The 21154-nt window shown below is 39.5% G+C and overlaps 1 protein-coding gene across 6 annotated transcripts in view; it reads left to right on the top strand.

Annotated features, from left to right (window-relative positions):
• LOC137280706 (ankyrin repeat domain-containing protein 7-like) overlaps positions 1-21154 on the top strand; it is a 160196-nt gene that overhangs the window by 70039 nt on the left and 69003 nt on the right. For 2 of the 6 annotated variants that reach the window (XM_067811926.1, XM_067811925.1), the window contains exon 1: positions 12209-12302. The exons of 1 other annotated variant lie outside the window; for it this stretch is intronic. The gene's annotated coding sequence lies outside the window, so the exon portion shown is untranslated. Of the gene's footprint in view, positions 1-12083; positions 12303-21154 lie in introns of those variants that run through there. 3 more of the 6 variants (XM_067811924.1, XM_067811927.1, XM_067811930.1) reach the window with 3 other exon arrangements.

Below are 21154 nucleotides of genomic sequence, written 5' to 3'. Positions count from 1 at the left end.
CATACATATACATTCATATACACACCACCAAGCTTATACATATACTAACATATACATACACAAACACACATACATATACATTCATATACACACCACCAAGCTTATACATATACTAACATATGCATACACAAACACACATACATATACATTCATATACACAACACCAAGCTTATACATATACTAACATATACATACACAAACACACATACATATACATTCATATACACACCACCAAGCTTATACATATACTAACATATACATACACAAACACATATACATTCATATACACACCACCAAGCTTATACATATACTAACATATACATACACAAACACACATACATATACATTCATATACACACCACCAAGCTTGTACATATACTAACATATACATACACAAACACATATACATTCATATACACACCACCAAGCTTATACATATACTAACATATACATACACAAACACACATACATATACAAATACACACCGGTATATATATATATATACACACACGCATACATGCACATACGCAAATAGATATACACGTGCACATACATGCACATGCACTCGTACACATGTCCAGGTGTACCCACGTATACATGCACAGTCGCACATACACATATGTAGATACACACCCAGTATATATTTGCACACTTACATATACATAACCAAGGGTACAAACATATATGCGACTGTTCTTTGACTTTAAATACTATTGAATTTACAGGAAGAACACTAGGGAAAAGCAAACAAACATGGGGACAAATCAATGAAACTCGCACAGCCAAACTTGGTTAATAGTGAGCAAACGCTCAGTGACGTGCCATGCCCATATCACATGCTTGCCTCGTGCTTGACATTCGCATCTTTTTATCGCGAGTTGTTGGTAAAGATGAGCCACGTCATGTCGATATCACATGCTTTTCTCTAGCAAGACTGTTTACATGTTTGTTCATGCCATACCATATATGATTAAATCACACCATGCTACATGTGTCTGCATGTATCATGGCTCGTTAACGTTAGTAAACTGTATATTTGGCGTAGTTCTTCTCTACCATGTGTGTATTGCTACGCAAGTGGGGAAGTTAACAGATTTAAGAAACATTCTAAGAAACATTCACAACAGTATATTTACAAGTATGATACGACTGTGCCGTCCTGTGATGTAGATTGTAGTGCACACACACAATAATGATATATAGTTTCTGTAAACCAGCTCATGGCATGATATATATGAGTCTGATCACCAAGTATTTCACTTGTGACATTATTGATATCACTTGTGAATACGGCACCACTCTATTAATGTTACTATTGTGATGTCTGTCGAGCTACAGTAGCTCGCAGGCCAGTGAGATCTTCATTAATACAGATCTTTGGAGTTCCTCGTGTGTGCACAACTTTAAGTTTGTTACGTGACGCCAACATGGCGCGCTTGGAGGCGTGACTAACAAATCGCACAAGGTTGGGGCGGGGCGGGTCATAAGGCGTTGTTGGACGTCAGTATCAGCCGGTATCAGTATCAGATCTACACTGATAGATTTAGCCACCCTTAAAGTTAGGTCATCAGTGTTCCCGTTTGGAGTTTCAGGTATGCCCGATATATGGAGACTGTTCCGACCTGACTATTGTTCACTAAGGTCATGTTTGTGAGATAGTGATTCAATCACCTTCTCTTGCTCTCTTATAGTACTAGTCAAGACTGAGACTTTCTCCTCAAGGGTTTTATTTCTGGCAATTCACTCCTCCATTGTTTGACGAGACATGGGTCGGACGACGTCACTAACAGCCGTGGAGATAGCGACAAGAACGTCTTTATTTTGAATAGCTTTCAGCAGTTCACTAACAAAGGAAACAGATTTAGGTTCAGTGTCATCACTATCGAGCTTTTCAGTGACCTCACTCATATTAACAGAGTTACCAGAAACCCTTAGTTCAGAGTTATTTTGACACTGGCACTTTATATCGAAATGTGAAACAGTCTGGTGAACACTTGCTGACGATTTCGTGTGGTAGAAGATGGCGTATTAGTGTAGGCTTTCTCCATATGTTTCAGTTCAGAGTTAACAATAAGGACAACTCAAGATGACAAAACTCCAGGTTTTATCAAGTATTTTGATTGTTCTATAAATCCAATGGGTATCCGACTGAATCACATTTAGAGAAACATTTCACTAATTGACGACGTGCCATAGACAGCTATGGCGCCGAGCACGATTTTCACGATAGTTTTCACTTGCTGACAATGTGACAAATATCGACAAGGGTAAAAGTCATCTCATCAAGATAGCCGTCGTACACATGGATTTCATAGAGATACACATGAAGTTTGGTAGTTTAGAATTGGATGGTGTATTTTAATCCACGAAAGCCTTTAGTTTGTTAGCTCAGTGAGAGAGGTCTCAGAACACGTCCTGTCGGCATTATAACGGATAAAATGCTGTGTCTGTATGAGAAGGTCCCTAGTGTATCATGGAGGTGTGGAGGATGTTATATACTGTACAAAAATAACGAGGTGATAACAGGGAGGTGTGTCTGTATGAGGAGGCCACTAGTGTACCATGCAGGTGTAGAGGATGTCATATACTGTATTCAAAATGAAATTTCATAAAAGTAAGTGATCGTGGTTATGTCTTCTTTTTTTACAAAAGGTACATTTGTTGGTTGTGGGGCTATATCGTCTGTGATCAGTCACGTTTTCTTTCCTGGGATTCTTATCGTAATACACCCCGGGTCACACTGACATGGAAAACACACAGCTTACAAAGTCCAACATTTGAAAAAACAGCCCGCTCCCTGCATATATTCGTTGTGTGGAAGCGTCTAGTGATCTTAGTCCTTTGCTGATAAATATCTTGTGGCGTGTATTGAGATTGTATCTGTATAGTCATTGACTCTGTACAGCTACTCGGTTTTGTAATGACTTTGACGTGATATGTATGAATTCTGAAAGGAATACCATTTTTTCGAAACTTGCGATTATTTTGCTGTTCAGTACATATTACTCAGCATTTGTTCGTTCCAAGTATATAATTGTTATTATTGCCATTACAATTCCAAAGCTGACCTCCACTGAGTTTAAAGAAAAACACATTATGCATGAGATCAGTTCTCAGTCGTTATGTCAGGACATAACTGGAATTCAAAGACACCATTAATTACAACGGAGGAAAACCCTAACTTAATTGGTTTATTCCTGATTTGCCACACCACTGTAGGAGACTAAAACTAATCCTGGTTTTAGAAACTGAGGGGGCATGTCATCAAGAGTACTCTAATTAAAGGTGCCATCCAAGCCAATCGGGGTGTGCACAACTCATGTCATACAGCCTGGCTGAATACTCCAGTAGAGTCTGCCGACGCCGTGTCGTATCTGGACTTTCAGGGTAGTTAGCTAAATGTTAATCACTGAGTGTACTGTCTGTAGAAATACTTTGACATGTCATAAGTAAGTTAGAAGCATCATGTGAAAATATGCCATGTTGAAAATATAGTAAGGTTTCCTTAATTAAATCGTGTCAGTAGAAGTTTCACTTTCCGTATTCATTGAAATGAATTTGTGACCAACATTACGGTCTGTACTCAGTACAATAGAGACATTTAGTTCTACGTTGTATTTCAGATGTTTACAGAACTGATCATAATGCTCCTGCATAATACAACGTAGGTTCAAGGACATACATTTTCTGCTAATACTATGTCACGCACAGCAGGAACAGAAGGTCGCTACGTGCGAATGTGTTATATCTTAATTTGTATTATTGTTTTGCATAGATTTTTTTCTGCAGAAATCCATATGTGATCATATCAATAAATAGTGTTTGATGACATACTTCCATGTTTTCACTCTGTCGTTAACTCCCCACCACATTGTTACCATCTTGCATATTTAGCGTACACGACATCGGCAACAAAAACAACTAGCACAGACCATGTGTACTTTGACGCACTTTATACCAACAACGACCGTCCTTTTTCCTCAACATTGTTGATATGTCATTATTCATAACGATCACCAAATCGATCATTCATCGCCGTTCTTAAACTTGCGTTTCTTTTGCTTTTCTTAAACGAAAACTTCTGTGTGAAAGCGATTAAGCTTATATCTAAAACGTTTCGTTATTTCAGGAAAAAGAAACTGAATTCAAAACCGTTTATAATTGAAGGATATCGAGTAATCTACTAGCGACAGCAACACGGTCGACATGCAGACTGAGGGGAAAGGTCAATGCACGGACGTACGTCGACACCGTGGAAGTACATCACGGACATGTACCCCCGGTTTGCCAGCAGCAGGGATTCCTGGGATTAGTGGACACTCATGAATGAGCGAGCAGGGCAAGTTGTACCCTGTGTAATATAGTACGGGTGACTTGGCTACTGATTGAACGGGCACCCTAACTTCATTCCTGAATATTGTTTTTGAGTTTTAAAACCATCTTGCTGCAGTGTCTTCTCGTGGTCAACGAGATAAGTGACATGTGTTCAGTTTTAACATAACATCAATCATTAATTTAATCAGTCGTATTAGTGTCTGTTATGGGCAGCCAAAACGTGCATCACTTGTTGTTTTGAAAGACTACTGCTGTCCAGTCATAGTTCATGCCATGTTTTGCGTTCAAATGTAATCTACCTTGATATATACACTTACAGTGTCACTACAGAACTGCTGTTTTATAAATATATGGTTATCCCTAGAGCACAAAGCGATGTGTCCAGCTGGGTGTGTCAGACAACAGTTGTAATGGTTATCCACAGAAGACAGGCTGGCTTGTGAGCTGTGAAGTTCGACATCACTGTAATTTGCATATGACCAATATGATATCATGAAGTAAGTAACGTTTGGCGGGGACTCATTGATGATGTCGGGGTGCCTCTCCCATGGCTGTAAACTTGACCTTGTGACCATCAGACCAAATCCGAATGGTCAAGGGCACATCACTAACATCCACTAGTCCGTCAACTTAACTTGTGGCAACCTGTTTTTCCCAAATTAATAACTTTAACCAAAGATGGATCAAAGACGTATAGTCTGGTTCATAATTATTGAGAATTTTTCTTCTTACTTTGAGCTATCCTAACACCTCAACTGATTCATCGATACTTAAAACTAAGTAATGGTATAAGGGCGGTAACTCATCTTGGCCTACTGAGTATAGTACAATTAGAGTTACCTCCCCTGAATTTGTAGCAGACGTCATTTTCCTCAGCACTGTCAACAATGTCTGCTGAAGATAAAAGAAGGTTGATTTTTGAGTTGTGTAATCAAGGAATTGATGATGTAAATACACTGGCAGAGAGAACAGGAACTCCCCTTTCTACTGTGTATAGGATTAGGAAGAATTTTAAAGAGGGAAAGGATTTTGGGCACCAGAAAGGAGCAGGGAGACCCAGAAAATTGGACTTCTCAGATCGCGTCCGGTTGGGAATTTTAGCGTCTAAAAAGCAAAGGGCAAGCATCTCCAACATCAGGTATGAAATGATAGAAAGGGGATCAACAGTTGTATCAAAATCTACTGTTAGAAGAAATGTGATTGATCTTGGATGGGAGAAAAAGACTGGAATTCCTTCTCCTCTCATGAAACAAGAACATAAAGACAGGCGTGTTGAGTGGTGTTTGGCACATGAAAACTTTGACTGGGAAAATGTGATTTTTACTGATGAAAGCTCAATATGGGTATATCCCGATAATGTGAAAACATGGACAAAGTCTGCGTCAGCACCGTTGTATCGACGGCATAAATACAGCCCAAAGTTTCATGTATGGGGAGGGATACCCTTCTTAGGAACGATCCCGCTGTGTGTGTTTGAGGGAAATCTGACAAGTCAACGCTACACTAACATATTAGATAATTTTCTCCTTCCAAGTGCACATGTGTTTTATGGAAATGACTGGATTTTGCAGCAAGATAATGATCCTAAACACACCGCAAAACATGCCAAGCAGTGGTTTCAGGAGAAAAATGTGACTGCATTACCATTTCCTGCATATAGTCCTGACTTAAATCCCATTGAGAACATTTGGGGGATGATGAAGGAATGAGTGAATCAAAAGGGGTTGACAAAAATTGAAGACATGAAGAGAGAAGTGGTCCGATACTGGGAGAGAATAACTCACGAGACACTAACCTCTCTGATAGGAAGTATGCCTACCCGTCTTAGACTGTGCCGTGAAGCTCAAGGAGACTTGATAAAATTTTAAATTGTTACCTACACAACATGAAAAGGTCAGTTCACTTTCACAATACATTCAATTTTATCTGATTTGTTCTCGTTTAATAATATGAAATGCTTTAGCTATTCTCAATAATTTTGAACCATACTGTATTTGTGCATACGCTCTGTATATCTTATAAACTACCTAAGGTTTAAAAGTCTCAGTTTCATGTCAATTAATAGTGGTTCTTTCTGTCAAGCCATCATAGAAAAATGTGAAGATTGGAAGTAGTTATACAAGGGAGTAAACTGATATGATGGAACAGCCAAGAACGTGGTGTGACAAACGTGCATCTTGTTTACATATCTTTGTCTGCAAGAAAAAAGAGACTGTATAATCATCACAATTTCATATAAAATAGGTACACAGTGAATGTTTAGGAGACCCGGGATAAAGCATGTGAATTCATGATTAATGAATGTCACTATACTCCATCTGACCATGAACAGCCAGATATAAAATGTTCTATGTCTGTGTCACTGCCTCAATTCAAATCCACAATCATTGGGTTAGACACCCTTTTTGGAAGCCGTCCATGTTTTTCGACGGCCCTAATGTCAATGTCATTAACAGACTCTGGAAAAGTGCTATGGGAGCTAACTCTTTACAAAGTTCTGAAGATTTTGTTGGCACTGATTGTTCCTTTGGTGAAATAAATATATTGAAATATATTGAAATAAGCTAAGATCTTTTTCTCTTTTGGGTGATTCGACCCGCATCTTTGGACAACATCATTTTCACCTCAAATCTTCTGTCTGCATGATGACGACCGGTGAGTGCGCTAAAGTAAAACCCCTTGCATGTACACTTTACGCTGACACATATTTTACAGTGGTGTTGCCTCTTCCATCACGTGCGTTACCCCCTCGTAAAACCATACACAGTTTGACGATTATTGTATGGCAGGTTTGAAGGCAAAACGTTTAATAATCGTTATATAATTACTTAAATCAATATCTTGTTAGGCTACATGATACAACTGCCATATGAACAGAGCAACGTTTTTGCAATATCGTAAGAAAACGCGTACCAGAGGGTAAGTTGACGGACTATAGGTAAGACCATATTTCGGTGGCCACCATTTGCACACAAGATCCGACTTCATGAAGGTTATTGTAGGGTTTGGATGCCATGTTGTCTTAGGGAGTCCACTGTTTCACTGGCAGTGTGAGCACGAGCAGCTTTGCTGGGAGATGTGATTTCAGTAACGTTCGAAATTTGGTACAATATAGGGTTTGGGGATTGTAAGTAGCTTTCAATTTATTTCCAATACCTGGATTGAAATTCGGGAATGCTGTTCGCTTTAGATCGATTGCACCCCATACTATGATGCTTTGACCACCCCCACGACTCTCTTTTACTAATATACATACTGGAAAACAGATCTTCACGCCTTCACCATAATCTCCCTCTGCCATCGACTGTCGAAACACAATATCCACTTTCATGAGAAATGCACAGTTCTCCATTGTCGGTAACGCCCATTGCGATGCTGAGTTGCCAATTGCAGTAGGCCTGGGCAGTGATGAGCGGTGAGGAGGGCAGGACTACGATATGGCCTGTGACAGCAGAGGTTTCTTCCGCGCAATGTATCGGCACTGATGGGTCTGTTCTGAGTCCCGATGGTCTGGCGCGTTCTTTCTGTCAATCTACGGAAGCGACCCTGCACTTGGTGGCTCACAATCTCTTGGTCTTGACGTTGTTATGTTACTGAAGGTCGCTCACTGAGTGGACGGTCTTGGACACTGTTAGAAGGCCGATAACACGCAACATAAACATCAACATGATGCGGTCACACTTTTGTACCAGATTTGATATTATGATATGCTCCCACATGTATGTGTTTGCATACCGCCTTACAAATGTAAGTATATCGTTCTAATCCTGCTTCTGTGATAATGTACAAAGCATTTCCAGTGATTGATGCGCGTGCGCGTTCATGCCCATTTCACCTCAATATTCTGAAGCAGCGTTACTGGTGTTTTTCTGTTTGCTTGCAACTCGGCAACGTTTGCAAAGAATACATGAATACACAGACTGTGGCTTTAGTCATTTTACCTGGAGGATTAATCCATATCGGGTACCCACTGTGTGTACACTTCACTTACCCAAACAGGGCATCATTCACAGAAAGTTAAAACCAACATTACTTGTTTTGTCAACATACAAAATCATTTCACACAATCAAAACTAATGGAAAGATATCATGTTAAGGAGATACTAGCATTGGCATGTGATCTTGAAATAAATTCTATATAGAACAAACACTGTAAACAAGTCTATGCAGGACAAACACTGCAACCAAATCTACATAGGACGAATGCTGTAATAAGGTCTATGAAGGACAAACTCTGCACCCAAGTCTATGTTCGGACAAACAGGGCCACTAGGTCTCTAAAAGACCAACCAAGTCTATATAGGCAATCGCTTCAACCAAATCGATCCAGGACAAACACTGCAACCAAGTTAATATAGGACAAACACTGCAAGTCTATATAGGACAAACACTGCAACCGAATCTACACAGACAAACGCTGCAAGCAATTCGACAAAAGACATGCGCTACAACGAAGTCTATATAGTACATACACTGTAGTTAAATATATAAAGGGCATACACTGCAACCACGTCTATCAAGGTCATGCGCTGCAACTAAGTCTACAGCTTAAAAAACATGTGACCAAATGTGTCGGTTACAAATGCTGCAACACAGTCTATAGAACTGATAGGTAAAACATTGTGTTTGGAGGACTGAGCTCGAAATAGTTTTTGTTTGGATAGTCAAAGATTTTTTTTTTCATTTTTGCATATCACCTCTACTTTTTTACACATTTTCTACAAATAACACTTCTTTCTTGTGAAATTGCTTGTATTCTTGTAACCAAATCGCAACAAGTTTTCACGTTTTGTATGTCATTTAAGTGTAAGGAATGTCAGCCATCTATTAAAGTTAAATATAGTTGTACACTTATAGATGTAACCATTGTAAATGTGTAGTCATTCAGATGTACAATACTTCAGCCCCCTTTGAGGGTACAACCACTAACAATTCTAGTTACAAATCTAAACTACCAATTATTAAAACACATCTATTTACAGAAACATATTGCTCAAAATTCAACCAAAAAATCAATTTCTTTTAAAAAAACGATAATTACATGAGAACTGACGCTGGTAAAAAGATCCTTCTTTGTTTTAACTGTAAAATACATATCCTTTGTGGTGGAATATGCAACTTGTAAGATGTAAAGATCTAAGATTTATGTGCATATACCCATTCCTAATTCCCCATCAACGCACGGACATGCACAATGAGACACAGACACACAGGCAGACAGGCAGTCAGGGAGACAGAGAAACAGACAGGCAGGGGCAGAGGGGGGTGGGGATGGGGGGGGGCAGACAGGGGGGGGGGGGCAGACAGACATACACTCCTACACACTTACTTATTTACAATGCCATTTGGAAAATGATCAAATGTAACATATGTCATATTTGGGATTACACTTTCTTGGTACAGTACAGATTCTAATACATTTCTAGTTGAGTTCATCCGGGATTCTGAGGGTGCGGGTTCGAATCCCGGATGGGACTCAACCAGAAAAAGAACTATAACTTGTACTTTACCAAGAAAGTGTAATCCCAAGTATGACATATGTTACACCCGGCAGCTAACTGCATAATGGTCGTCATTCTTAAAACGAAGTAATTTAGTTAGCCAATCATGAATAATCGATCCATGTATTGGTGGTTAATCCTTAGAAAGAAGGGTCTTGTTTTTACACAGATATGACAGATTATTCAGTAGAGATTAGTAAATCTATATACCTAACCACTACCTTCTGATAAATCCGCATATAAGTAATTAATTAATCACCGTGCAATCACTTAATCCTTTGATCGATCCAGACACAGGAAATGCCAAATTGTCACCTTTGCCGGGTAATCTAAGTGGTATCACCGCTAATTTCAGCTGCTATACATTCAATAATTGACCATGAAGTAATGACAAATAACATGTAGGTTCATACCATCTAACAAGGGTTACAACTAGCGTCTCCAACAAAATAAGGTCCACCGACACCAAACGATTTTGACAGAATCATCTATGAAAACTTGGAGTTGGAGCTCGGAAACTAGACAAAGCAGGAAACAAAATAAAATGACAGTAGATTGTGAGATCGTGCAGCTTTCATTTTGCACAACAGCTGTCTTGATTTCAAGTTTATATAAACCAGTAAACGAAACAATTTACCCCAAGAGCTTATGAAAACTGCATGAATTTGATTGGGAAATGTGAATTGATGACATAAATGTCTAACATTCAGTCAGTGTGTCCCCAGAGTGTGTCCAATTTCAGGATTAATGAAGAGTTTCATATTCTCATATAGACACCCGATGGGAAGTTACCCAACCCAACTTAAATAAGAACATACATGCAAGTTGCGTATGCAATTGATGAAGTAATACATTCTGCTGATTTGCAATATATGTAGAAGGGTGGCGATATTAGGAAAAGGTTGCAATTTAGTTATTTTTATACCCACATAAACAAATCGTGAAACACCGCGATTGATCGATACGAGTTAATAAGTTTGGACCAATTTCAGTGTTGTTGGTTTGTAGTTTTTTGGGTTTTTTTAAAGCTGACAAAGTTTGTGTTAAAAAAATATGTATATGCAAGAAACGTATCTTTTTCAGTGCACTTGTTACATTCTATAAGATACTGGGGAAGTACAGACAATTGTGCTGCCTTTTGTACTGGAATAGCACTCCATTATCAGGACCGTCCTAAACAGACTGCAAGTGGCTAGTCACATAACAGTTGCGACAAATCTTACCATGGATTATTTGCAGTTTGGGGGAGTATTATGAAGGTCCCGGAGTAGAATAGGCCTTCAGCAAACCATGCTTGCCATAACAGGTGACTATGCTTGTCGTAAGAGGCGACTAACGGGATCGGGTGGTCAGGCTCGCTGATTTGGTTGACACATGTCATCGGTTCCAGGTTGCGCAGATCGATGCTATGTTGTTGATCACTGGATTGTCTGGTCCAGACTCGATTATTTACAGACCGCCGCCATATAGCTGGGATATTGCTGTGTAAAACTGAACTCACTCTCCCACTCAATCACTCGTTCATTGTAGTAATGCTTACGATTGAAAATACACCTGATCAATCTTACTGTTTCCTATCCCTGGTTTTGGATTTTTACACACTTTTGGCAGTTTTGTTTTTTCTTTGAGGCGAAGTCAAGTGGCACCAATAAAAACACTTATAATCAGTGAGGGTAACTAACTCTGGACTGATTAGCTCGGCAAACAAAGGTCTCGTAATGACATAACATTTCAGTACTTAAATAGAGGGTAATACATTCATTGTAAGAAACAGGGTGTATATTTTCAAGCCTTGATGTTACCAACTGACAAAATTCCATTTTGTTTCTCATTGCATTGTGATAATTTCGTGTATCCTTTCACTTTAAATGACAACTCGATTTGCATCTAGAGGTGTGACCAGTTTGAATTCCAGCATGCCCCGTCCTTACAGTCACAGCGCTGTATCGCCATTATTATCATATATGTGATATAATCATATTATCATTATTATCATATATGTGACCGTAAGCAAAACGACCTGAAGTCATTCCTTCAAAACGGAATTAATTGCTGCATTAATGTGCATAATCACAAGTTATTCATTAAACGTCGGCATCGTAAGTACTACCTGATGATGTCGGCCTACTTTATGCGTCTTACCTAATACCCGCAATGTCATGTTTCTTAAACGGCGGCACACACTGCATAGATTTACCTGTTGTCAGGTTTTACTTGTGCAGTCACGTGATAACAGAGGCGAACATCATACATAAAGTACACTAGACTTGCGGTAGTTGTAATGCCTGCGTTTGCAAGAAGATAATCAATTCCGCTGGCACGCATGCAACTTTCTATGTTGATTATACTCGCGCCACGACCCGGATGAAGGCATTCTCCGAGAGACAAGCTGGACCGGTCTACCTTGTAGTACAGATAGCGTGAAGCCGGACTGGAAGGTGGTAGCAGCATTGCACGTGAAGAGAGGTAAGTTAGTCATTTGTCTTCAGATTCTACACTGCATGTGTAGCAAAGGTAAGCTGGTCACATGTCCTCAGAATTAACACTGCATGTGTAGCGAAGGTTAGCTGGTCACATGTCCTCAGAATAAACACTGCATGGTAGCGAAGGTAAGCTGGCCACATGTCCTCAGAATTAACACTGCATGTGTAGCGAAGGTTAGCTGGTCACATGTCCTCAGAATTAACACTGCATGTGTAGCAAAGGTAAGTTGGTCACATGCCTGGTTTCTGATTTCTAATAGCAGGGTCTGTAACACAAACGTCGAACAACACCCTTATCACTCTTATTGTTCACTTCAATAAATCAACAGAAATTCAGTGTAAATATAGTCTGGTTCATAATTATTGAGAATTTTTCTTCTTACTTTGAGCTATTCTAACACCTCAACTGATTCACTGATACTTAAAACTAAGTAATGGTATAAGGGCGGTAACTCATCTTGGCCTACTGAGTATAGTACAATTAGAGTTACCTCCCCTGAATTTGTATCAGACGTCATTTTCCTCAGCACTGTCAACAATGTCTGCTGAAGATAAAAGAAGGTTGATTTTTGAGTTGTGTAATCAAGGAATTGATGATGTAAATACATTGGCAGAGAGAACAGGAACTCCTCTTTCTACTGTGTATAGGATTAGGAAGAATTTTAAAGAGGGAAAGGATTTTGGGCACCAGAAAGGAGCAGGGAGACCCAGAAAATTGGACTTTTCAGATCGCGTCCTGCTGGGAATTTTAGCGTCTAAAAAGCAAAGGGCAAGCATCTCCAACATCAGGTATGAAATGACAGAAAGGGGATCAACAGTTGTATCAAAATCTACAGTTAGAAGAAATTTGATTGATCTTGGATGGGAGAAAAAGACTGGAATTCTTTCTCCTCTCATGAAACAAGAACATAAAGACAGGCGTGTTGAGTGGTGTTTGGCACATGAAAACTTTGACTGGGAAAATGTGATTTTTACTGATGAAAGCTCAATATGGGTATATCCCAATAATGTGAAAATATGGACAAAGTCTGCGTCAGCACCGTTGTATCGACGACCTAAATACAGCCCAAAGTTTCATGTATGGGGAGCGATATCCTTATTAGGAACGACCCCGCTGTGTGTGTTTGAGGGAAATCTGACAAGTCAACGCTACACTAACATATTAGGTAAGTTTTTCCTTCCAAGTGCACATGTGTTTTATGGAAATGACTGGATTTTGCAGCAAGATAATGATCCTAAACACACCGCAAAACATGCCAAGCAGTGGTATCAGGAGAAAAATGTGACTGCATTACCATTTCCTGCATATAGTCCTGACTTAAATCCCAGTGAGAACATTTGGGGGATGATGAAGGAATGTGTGAATCAAAAGGGGTTGACAAAAATTGAAGACATGAAGAGAGAAGTGGTCCGATACTGGGAGAGAATAACTCACGAGACACTAACCTCTGTGATAGGAAGTATGCCTACCCGTCTTAGACTGTGCCGTGAAGCTCAAGGAGACTTGATAAAATATTAAATTGTTTCCTACACAACATGAAAAGGTCAGTTCACTTTCAAAATACATTCAATTTTATCTGATTTGTTCTCGTTTAATAATATGAAATGCTTTAGCTATTCTCAATAATTTTGAACCATACTGTATGTGGAGAAGAGCGAGCTTGTAGTGCTTTCTCCTCTGTATACAGAGCTATCAATGTACCTCTTCTTTATCATTGCAGTGTGTATGTTTTGAAGTGTGCATGTATATACTTATACGTACATCTAGACACACATAGTAAATGCTGCAGTTTGTATTGACAGGTGGTCATTAGTCTGAATAGTCAGGTCATGTATTCTCCTGAACAACACACTTACCTGTGTTTGGTCAGCCTGATAAGGTTTTTGTCACAGACGACCAGGAAAAATTAAATTGATTGGCGAAGCATAATTCTAAGCCCTAGAAGGGTATTGACAGAAGATGATAGTCAACGTATTTTTTAAAACGATTTTCCGGAGAAAAGAGTCTGGACAGGAACCGGTTTGTTTTACAAGGCCTGGTCCTGAAACTGTAAGTAAGTCTGGCTTATAGGCTGTGATGGCACCCGTGGCGAGCCACCTCCTCGTGGTGGGTGCTGGGTAACGCTAAGAGCTCGCCGACACCCCCGTAGTGGACCCGGGGGGATATTTGGTCCACCAACCCGTTTGCCCTGGGTTGCGGCCCGTGTCGGCGGAGGTAGGGATCCTGGTGGTTGAGGGCAATAGGAGCTTGCAACCGTGTTCCTGTTGCTCAACGCACCACTTTGGCCCTGATTTCGCCTAGACGGGTGGTCGAATGGGCCCGGTTCGACCAATCGGCTGGTCATGCCAAGCCCTGTGCATGGAATCTATATATATTTATCATTGTACAAGTATGATTTGAAATTGATGTAATTTTGGTCTTGGTTTTATTTTTCTAAAGTCTTATGTATGCCCAGAAGGCGATGGCTCATGGGCCAATCTGTTGGATTAATTATTCATAATTCTTCTGCTGGAGTATATCATCCGGGTATCCTTGGTGCTGCAAGCTGGAGGCCTGCTTGCTTTAGCATTGTCCTTGTGATACTCCGTGGTGGGGGGGAGCTCGGATGATGAAACCTAAATAACTCACCATTGCTTACGAAACACCCACTAAAAAGAGCAAACGTCCTCTTGAAAATGACCCTGTTGATGACCTCAGACCGTCTAAACACATTGACTACTGGTCACGTTTTATTGTCATTGAGACCAAAGATAATGCACCTTTAAAGTGAAACCCTTTTGCGGTGTCTAAAGGTATCCAAGGCATTGCCGGTGATGTAAAGAACATTAGAAAATTACGTTCTGGTGCACTGTTGATCGAGTGCGCCAAAAGGCAACAGTCAACGAACCTTTTGAACACTGACACTTTCGTTGGCACTCCGGTTACTGTCACGGCCCACAAAACACTGAACACGAGCAAGGGAGTCGTACGTGATCGAGACCGCTTACTGGGAGATATGTCAGAACTTGAGATCGCTTCCGAAATGAAAGATCAGGGTGTATTATATGTCAAACGTTTCACAACCCGTAAAAACAACACAACTATTCAAACTAATACCTATCTGTTTTCTTTCTCATCACCTACTGCTCTACCATCACTTAAAGCTGGATACTGTAATATCAGTGTGGAAAAGTACATTCCGAATCCCCTTTGGTGTTTCAAATGCCAAAAGTTCGGCCACGGTGTCAATACTTGCACATTGTCTGTTGTGTGTGTGCTCACTGCAGTGAAAAGACACACACAACAGAAGATTGTGACAGTAACGTCAAAAAATGCACCAACTGCTCAGGCGACCACTCCTCATTTTCAAAACAGTGTCCTGTTTGGAAAGAGCAAATGGAGATAAACAGAATAAATTTTCCTTAAAATATCTCCTTTTCCGAGGCAAAAAAAATGGTAAAGAGGTCTGATCTTCCAGAAAGTTATGCTACAGTAGCAAAAACTTCATTGGAGTCTACCCCTAAAATAATAAAATCATCCACAGGCTGCCAAACTACCTTGACTTGGGTAAATTGTGATTCTCCACAGCTTTTGTACCCTGCCATATCATCTCAGACTGAGGAATCACTTCCTAGTACCTCAAAGTCGTCTTCTGATCACAAATCAGCATCTCAGACACACTCAAAGTCTCAATCGACAGCTGATAGTCAACAAACTGTGAAAAGTAAACCGAAGCCAAGGCCTGATGCTTCAAAACAACAAAGTGGCAGACCTCCTAAAGGGTCACAGAACCAAATTCAACTGTACAATAAATACGGGTCTCTTGAAGACATGGACGTTTCTGAAAACGTCCATTCCAGGGCACATAGCTTGTCGCCCTCCAAAAGAGTGCGGGGTAGATCCCCAATAGATCCCCCCAAAAGATAGTTTATTCCAATAATATTATACAGTGGAACTACAGAGGATTGAGGACTAATTCACATGAATTACAGCTATTAGTCCAAGATTTTACACCTTCAGCGATATGTCTCCAGGAGACATATTTAAAACAAACAGATACATTTGACCTTCGTCTATTTAATGCATATCATTGTTTTTCACCTCCGGGTGATAGGGCCACTGGCGGGTCATCCGATCTAGTCAGACAAAACGTTATTCAAAGCTATGTTTCACTTAATAATAATATGCAGGCTGTTGCAGTGAGAGTTACTTTACATGTAGCGTTTACGCTATGCTCTCTTTATCTTTCGCCGTCTTCGACGTTTGCCAAAACAAATCTTCAAGCTCTATATGACCAGCTCCGGAAGCCGTGTATTATAATGGGAGATTTAAATGGGCACAACCCACTCTGGGGTAGTGTAGCTACAAACACTAAAGGTAAGTTATTGGAGGATTTTTGTTCTGATAATGATTTATGTATTTATAATGATTGTTCAAGCACATATTTACACCCTGGTACAGGGACCTATTCTGCTCTCGACTTGTCATTGACAAATTCCGAACTACTAAATGAATGCGAATGGTCAGCCCACGATGACCTGTGTGGAAGTGACCATTTTCCTACTGTATTAAAAGCTGTAACTCCATCCGATGTTCCTCCATCATCAAGGCGAAATTTTAAAAAGGCTAACTGGGCTTTATATGAAACACTGTGTCCTGAAAAACTTCAACCTTGGCGTTTTATTGACGTTCCCGAAACTATTAAATGCTTTACTGATGAACTGAATTCCATAGCTGATGAGTGTATACCAAAGTCCTCTGTAGTTCCACACATAAGAAAACCATGGTTCAACGATGAGTGCAGACAAGCTAGGAAGGAAGGAAAAAAGCAGAACATTATTTCCGTCGCCATCCTATGGTACATAATTTAAATAAATTTAAAATTCTAAATGCTAAAGTGAGGCGTACTTTTAAACAGAACAAACGCCAATCTTGGCAAAGTTATGTATCCAAAATAAATGCTCTGACACCCATGTCCAAGGTATGGAACATGGTGCAGAAAATTAAAGGTAAAGGTACTAAATCTACTGTACATCATCTTAAACATGGAGATCAGTTACTTACGGATAAATCTGATAGCGCAAATAAACTGGGTGCAACCCTTGCTAAGCACTCTTCCTCTGCCAACTATTTACCTAAATTCCAGCAATATCAAAAACAACAAGAAAAGAAAAGTTTTAATTCAATTCTGATAATGGGGAAGATTATAAGGAAACTTTTTTCTATTCCTGAACTCCATACTGCTCTTGATCAAGCTCACGACACTGCTACAGGAGCTGATAACATACATTATCAACTCCTGAAGCACTTACCAGAATCCTGTTTAGAGACGCTCTTGTATATATTTGATGATATTTGGACTTCCGGAAAATTTCCTTCTTCATGGCGTGATGCTATAGTGGTACCCATACCTAAACCTGGACGTGATCATACGGATCCATCCAATTATCGTCCGATTTCATTGACAAGCTGTGTTTGCAAGACCATGGAACGCATGATAAATAATCGACTTGTTTGGTATTTGGAAACTAATAACCTTATCACAGATATACAGTGTGGTTTCAGGAAAAACAGAAGTACAGTCGATCACTTAGTTCGTTTGGAATCATTTGTAAAAAACGCATTAATTAACAAACAGCACGCTGTGTTTATCTTTTTTGATCTTGAAAAAGCATATGACACAACTTGGAAATATGGCATTTTACGAGATTTACATGACTTCGGTTTGCGAGGTCGTTTGCCTGAATTTATAGACAAGTTTTTAAATAACAGACAATTCCAGGTCCGAGTGGGTTCTGCCCTGTCTGATCATTACAATCAGGATCAGGATGTTCCACAAGGCAGTATTTTGTCTGTCACTCTTTTTAGCATCAAGATCAACAGTTTATCTAAAGTTTTAAACGATTCAATTGATGGATCGTTATTTGTGGATGATTTTAATATTTCTTGTCGTGGTTAAAATATGCATACCATTGAACGGCAATTGCAGTTGTGTTTAAACAAGATTAATAAATGGTGTCTTGAAAACGTCTTTAAATTTTCTAAATCGAAAACTAACTGTATACATTTTTGTCGAAAATACAAACCACATAAAGACCCTGAACTATCTCTAGATGGGACGGCCATTAAAGTTGTGAAGGAAGCCAAGTTCTTGGGTCTTATCTTTGATTCACATTTAACGTATTTACCACATATTAAGTCACTTAAAACTAAATGCCTGAAAGCACTTGACTTGTTGAAAGTGGTTTCAAATTCAAAATGGGGAGGGGATCAAGCTACCCTTCTCCATCTTTATCGATCTCTCGTGCGTTCAAAACTTGACTATGGCTCCATTGTCTATGGTGGAGCCTGCAAAAGCAACTTAAAACTATTAGATTCAGTCCATCATCAAGGTCTAAGACTTTGTCCTGGCTCCTTCAGAATTTCACCTGTTGACAGCCAGTATGTCGAGGCTGACGAACCATCTCTTGAGCAGCGACGTATAAAATTAACTTTAAAGTATGTAACAAAACTATATTCAAATGAGTCAAACCCTGCATATACCTGTGTCTTCAATCCTCTGTATGAGGATTTATACAATAAAAAATCTCCTCTTGTTCCACCTCTTGGATTAAGAATAATCTTGCCACTGGCCAATATGACATCGTCTTTTGTTGGTTACCCAGCCACGTAGGCATTTCCGGTAACGCAATGGCCGATCTTGCTGCCAAGGCAGCACTCAACAAATCTGTGACACCACTTCTTATTCCATACTCTGATTATAAAGCTAGCATTGGAACTTACATCCATGATCTGATGCAGTAGAAGTGGGATACCCAAGTAGGTATAAATAAATTACATGAAATAAAACCGTATATTGGTTAGACTTACTTGGGTTGTCAGTCCAGATTTGAAGAAGTTATTTTAAGACGATGTCGTATTGGCCATACGAAATATACTCATGTGCACCTTTTGAAAGGTGAGGATCTTCCATTTTGTATCCTTTGTGATGAGAGAACCACGGTCAAGCATATCCTGCTTGACTGTGTTGAATTCTCCATCACAAGGGATAAGTATTTTACAGTTAAAACAATGAAGGATATTTTTACTAGCGTTAATTCATATTTAATTATTGATTTTTTAAAAGAGATTGATTTTTTGATGGAATTTTGAATGTTATGTTGTGTAAATAGATGTATTTTAATGATTGGTAGTTTGGATTAGTAACTTGAATTGTTGGTGTCTGTACCCTTAAAGGGGGTTGAAGTATTGTGATTTCGGCTAACTTTTCGTACAATTGGCAGCAGCTGAAGTGATGGTGTAAATCCAACTAGAGTCCATGTAGGTAGCAAAGGTACTGTAAGTCCCCATGGTTCCTAGTGTGGTGATCTACCTTCTGTTGTTGGCGATCTATAGTCTGTTTTTTTATATTGTATTGTCTAAATAGTGCTATTATTTTTAACTTTCCATGCTAGTTTTAATTGAAATTGTGATATTTTAGTGTTTTACTGTCCTTCGTTGACGGGTTTTTATGATGTATATATGCTCTTTTTCATTGTTGAATGTTCTCGTCACGATATGGCTGAGATATTGCCGATTTGACGTTAAATATTAACTCACTCACTATAGGTTGTGATGACTACAGATACAAGGCCTGGTCCTGAAACTGTAAGTAAGTCTGGCTTATAGGCTGTGATGACTACAAATACAAGACCTGGTCCTGAAACTGTAAGTAAGTCTGGCCTATAGGCTGTGATGACTATAGATACAAGACCTGGTCCTGAAACTGTAAGTAAGTCTGGCTTGTAGGCTGTGATGACTACAGATCAGATACAAGGCCAGGTCCTGAAACTGCTGATTTTACAAAACTTCAATTTAATGATATTTTTCTTGTAAGTAAGTAAGTGTGCCTTATATCCACAGACTACCATTGTTGGGTGTCCAAGTATCCTGTATGATAATCTAAACCTGATAAGCCTTAACTATATCAATCAAAAATTAAATGACAAATAATTTTAAAATAATTTATAAAATATATTATAGACACACGGAATGGGGTTATACCCAGCCATAGATGAAGAAGGAAATATAAGGGGAGTGTGGAGGGGTTTCGACTTAAACAGATATGTGAAATGAAACGTTAGCTAGAACATGAGCGCGATATTCGGGCATCGTTGCATAAAGCAATACAATAGAGTTTAAACTACATAGATGGTGCTGATACCACCCTAAAGACAACTAGCACGGGATTAAGAGCAGTTGGAGTAGGGTTGTTGGCAACCATCTTGGCTATACCGGTGGTATAAGGACTTGAATTAACAGCTATAGTGGTATGGACAGCTGGGCAGGTGTTTAAATTTATATCCCGCAAATTGAAGCGTAAAGCAAAGAAACACGATGAAATTAGAATTCTTGCTGAAGAGAAGCTAAACACTATAGAAGATCATATTTCCCTCACACTCGATGATAATAAAATCTCAGAGGAGATTGAGGTACTGGAAAATATACAAATGCCTCAACTTTAGCATGAACTAGTTGTACCTGGCCGTGCCCTACAACATGCCCTAAAAATTCCACTTGTACCTTCCCGAATTCACACTTGGCGAGATTCACAGTCAACTTTGAAGAAAGCACGAGTCCTTTTCAGATGGTCATCCCACTCCATGTCATAATGCATGACATCATTCATATAAGCCTCGACACGATCAACTCTTGATGTGACATTGTTGACAAGTCTCTGGAACGTCGCTGGAGCATTCTTCAAATCAAACGGCATCACCTTGTATTGATACAGTCTATTTAGTGTAGAAAATGCCGATATTTTCTTTGCACCGTCTGTAAGTGGAATCTGCCAGAATCCCCAAAGTATGTCAAAC

Source organism: Haliotis asinina, chromosome 4 (assembly GCF_037392515.1).
Source record: "Haliotis asinina isolate JCU_RB_2024 chromosome 4, JCU_Hal_asi_v2, whole genome shotgun sequence".
Classification (NCBI taxonomy): domain Eukaryota; kingdom Metazoa; phylum Mollusca; class Gastropoda; order Lepetellida; family Haliotidae; genus Haliotis; species Haliotis asinina.
Note: the sequence above shows the minus strand (reverse complement) of the source record. Positions and strands in the feature narration are given on the sequence as shown.